Raw genomic sequence first — 4,481 nt, forward strand, 5'->3', positions numbered from 1 at the left:
GACCTTTTCCCTTCAACCCCCTCGCTCCCACCCTTTCTCTCCCTCTCGTCCTCCTCTTTTCACGACCCTCTCACCCTTTTCCGCTTCCTCTGCATCTCCGCGTTAGTGCTCTCGGTTCGCGTACGCGTTCGTGTCCGTGTCCGTGTCTCTCGTACGCTACCGCATCACCGGACAGCCTGCACCGAGGGATGAGAGGGAGAGAGAGAGAGAGAGAGAGAGAGAGAGAGAGAGAGAGAGAGACTTTATCACCAGCCATTCCTCTTCCTACCCGCATATACGTGTACCGTACGCGTCTACGTAGCGCGATCGCGATCTTGGCGATTGGAATAGTCGCCGCCTGCCGAAAACTCGCTCGCGTGACCCCGGATGACATATCGGGGAATCGATGATCGCCGGAATGGACGAGAGAAATAGGAAACGCGCGGAAAGGTTACGAGTGGACTCGAAGCTTTCGATCACAGGGAACGTAAAGCTACCTACTACGTTGCTTACTTCTCGAACGTCTGCTCGGAGTTTTGCCATATGACGCGAGCGATCGAGCAAGCTCGCTCACGAGGGGCTGGTAACGATGGCGCAGGGGACGCGTTGTTGCCTCTGCGACATGCGGTACCGCCGTATAGACAGAGACCGAACAATTTGTATTAAAATGAGCACGCTACCCTCGCAACGGCGCACGATTTTATAAAAACGAAGAAGCCCCGGTACCAGCAGCCAGACGAACGAATACGAATCGCGATCGCCCCTGTTTATCCGTCTCGCGGAAAAAGGCACCGACTGCATAGGCGTAGCAGGAAGAATCGTTCGAAACGATGCACGGGATGCGAAACCCAACGACGCGAGAGTATTCGTATCGGGTAATGGGTGTTTCGGTCGGACATCGATAAGGTTGGCGTAACGGTGAACAACAGTTACGCGAGATGCTTTGATCTATCGTGACACGCGTGAAATATTTCGCTCCGAAGCAGGCATGCGCGAGGAAAAGCGATTACGAGCGATGGCTGGCGACTCGCGCGAATCGTTTATACCCCCGCGAGAAAAGCGGAACGCGATACGAAAGGATTGGTCCGGTTTCAGCGACGCTGCTCCTTTGCTCGCTCTCGCTTCTCGATCCATCGAGATCGGACTCATCGAGGTATGCTTGCCCCCCGTGGTTCGCTTCCATCAAAAATCCAGATCTGGTTGGTGACGACGACGACGACGACGACGACCAGTTGGTTGTCAACCGGACATGTTAAACGAGTACGGGTTCCTTGTTAAAGATAGAAGAGAAAGAGTCGAAACGCGATGCGCGCGTGTACGCGCGATCAACGACGGTGATCAATCACCTTCAAACTGTGCTCGTACAATGCGTGTCGTGCCACCAGAATCTGGCCGCTCGAGAGAGCTATTGTTGCCACCCACGTTGTCTCTCGACTTCTGCTTACCGCTAACCACGACTGTCTCGTTTGCCGAAACCCTAAAAGATCGAATACTCCCGATTGTTACCCCGTCCCTCCGATCCTTCGCAATCTCTTTCCTTTCCTCCCTCTTACGATCCGACTCCAGGCAATAAGGCATACGATGCTTTTGAACGATTTTCGCAATCGCGACCAGCACGACCGTCGTAAATCGCGTTCGCGTGACCGATCGAAAATCAAAAGTTGGAATAAACTGGTATAAATACGTGGGAAATGCTCCCGCGAGAGTCACCCTTCACCCTAACGCGACTTTGCTGGCTAGAGGTTATCCTTGCCAGAGTCGAGAACCGAGCATCGGCAATCGAATTTTCCAGATTTCGCGACTGCTCGACTCGCGGAACGAAACGAACGACCGTCGTAAAATCGGGAACGGATACGCGTTATCGGATCGATTCGATCCACGAGGAAATATCGTTTATACGCTAACCATCCCTGTCGGGGAGGAAGCAGCGATCCGAGGATAAGACAGACGCGTCGTCTCGTGCAATGGCGCGTCTACGAACAGACGTTGCAGACGCCGATGTCGAAATATTTCGGCTCTGCGTAATTTCTCGCGATAAGCGACCGACCGAAAGCTGTGTCCCTGCCCGAGTCGAATCGGCCGAATGTCTGGTTTAGTTTAAAACCAGATCTTGTACGTTGATTTTCTCGAGAGCAACATTGTCCGTCGGCTAGGAAGAAGAAGAGTACAGACACGTGCCACTTATTCACCGCGTTATCGTGCAACTCGTGACTGGCTATAGATACCAGAAGCTGAACACTCGAGTATATATACGTACTACGCGTCGAGACGATTTTCGGCTGCGTATACGCGCCTTTATCTCGATCGTTAGGCTCCTCGACTTTTCAAACGATCCGCGGAGATCTTTCAACGTTCCGCGATACGCAAACGGCGTCGATACGTAAACGTGCATCTGCATTCGCTTCGATATCTTCCACTTTCGCCCCAGGTTCCACGAATTAGCCCCCCCGTTCGCTATCGGGCAATGTATCGGGCAGAAGAATTCGAAATATCATCGTAATGGAATGGGAAAAAATCGATGGTATCTCGCGACAGCGAAGGAGCAGGAGAGAGAGAGAGAGAGAGAGAGAAATCGCGATATTATTGGAACCATGCGACGATACGAAACGTGAAGCGGTAGAAAGCGGTATAAAGACAGGGAAGAAGCAATGTTAGCGCAGCACGGTCGAGCAGGGACGGCCCATCATGCGTGGGACACCGTGTAAAAATGAGTTGTGTCAACGTGCGCCTCCGAGCCCCCCCGCACAGTTGCCACCAGGTGGTCAAGTTGTTTTATAATGCGTGCCTCCTATCGCACGGACTTGCATACGCGTACAGCCAACCGATCGACCAATCTTATTCGTATCTCAACCTCGACGAACCAAATTCCCATGGGGAAACGCGCGTATGCCGTGTACTCTTTCTCATGGATGCTAGAATCGATTCGAAATGATTAGCGATAATGTCAAGGGGGTCCGCAAGGCACGTCCATGATGAGTCCGTGACTGGCGTACCTTCTGTACGCCGACGTGGCTAAGTTGCTCCAGTACGCCGATACGTAACCACGAATCCACCTAATTGAAGTAACCACAAGGCGCAACGCGCTACGGCAATGCGATCGAGCAAAGGTAGAAAGATCTGTCGTAAGTGCTGGCGGCAGAGGCAGAGACAAAGACGGAGAGAATGGGACGACGAGCTGGCAGAGAGAAAGGAAACGAAAAAGAAACACGATGGACCAAATGGAGGAAAGTCTGCGAGATTCACGATGGAAGAAGAACGACCACGTTGGTATACGTCGACCAACGAGATATCCTTCCCGTTCGATCCACGAATCGATATTTCCCGCTTCTCCCACTACCCATGTCCATTATTTCCGTTTACGCGTACCGCTCGGAGGATATCCTTGGATATTAAGAAAGTAAGATACGAACGACGATATCGAAACGGAAAATAGATAAAATACTGCAAATTCGAGGATACAAAACTCACGGGAACGCACCTTTTTATGCATAGTATAAATATATTTATATGAATATTTCATAATGCGATTGCGTCTACATATCGTGACACGTATAATGCTAATAAATGCCACCTCTTAACTGGATACAGAATGTAAAAGTCGATCCATGATTTTCTCTATGATCCTCGCTCGCGCGCACTCTTCTACACGCTACGCGATCTATCGAATTTTTCAATGATCCCGGATCGCAGGAAAACCAGTATTTCAACGATTCTCCATAAATATGTATCCAGCTCGATGTATCCTTAAGAAGTTCGTGAAAAGAAGAAAATACATTTTCGTTTGTCGAATAATCCAATGCTCGAAATAAATAATACGTAATCGGAGAACAATCGTTTGTAATCGTTTGTTTCTTCAGCGAAAGTGATAATTGCTTTTAATCTCGTATAGCGGATCTTACAGTACGACCAACATTACTAGCGAATTCATTCGTTAAAATCTTATAAAATATAAACGTCTGTTATTATCGTTCCCTTCTCCATCGTTCTAATACATCGTTGTTAGCGGGTATTTGTCACGAATGCTGATATGTACAAAATTAGACACGAAAAGTTTTGCCGAAACAAACGCGCTGTTATGAATACATCTTGCACGATATAGCTGCCGCTTAAACTTTCGAAAATGTAGAAAAAGTACCTTCCAAGATACGCGTAACGTTATTCGAAAAAAAAAGTAAAAAGAGAACAAATTTTAAATAAAAATGGTGAGAAAAGATAAGAAAAGAAAAAAGACAAATAACGTTTCGCTTGCTTCTGTGTCTCATACTTGATCAGAGGTGTCTAAATGACATACGACGTGTTATAAGTGTATACATTCATTGTGAAATCTCTAATCTAGATCTTACTAGAAACGTGTAGTTCGTTCGTTCCTTCGTTCGATATACCGAAAACGTACACTTTGATTTCTTTTACCCAAAATCTTTGATCTTTTATATACTCGAAGAAATGCTTTCTCCTGTTATTACGACTCGTTTCATCGATAAGAATATATATATATATATATA

Source organism: Eufriesea mexicana, unplaced genomic scaffold (genome assembly GCF_001483705.2).
Source record: "Eufriesea mexicana isolate 0111107269 unplaced genomic scaffold, ASM148370v2 scaffold994, whole genome shotgun sequence".
NCBI classification, from domain to species: domain Eukaryota; kingdom Metazoa; phylum Arthropoda; class Insecta; order Hymenoptera; family Apidae; genus Eufriesea; species Eufriesea mexicana.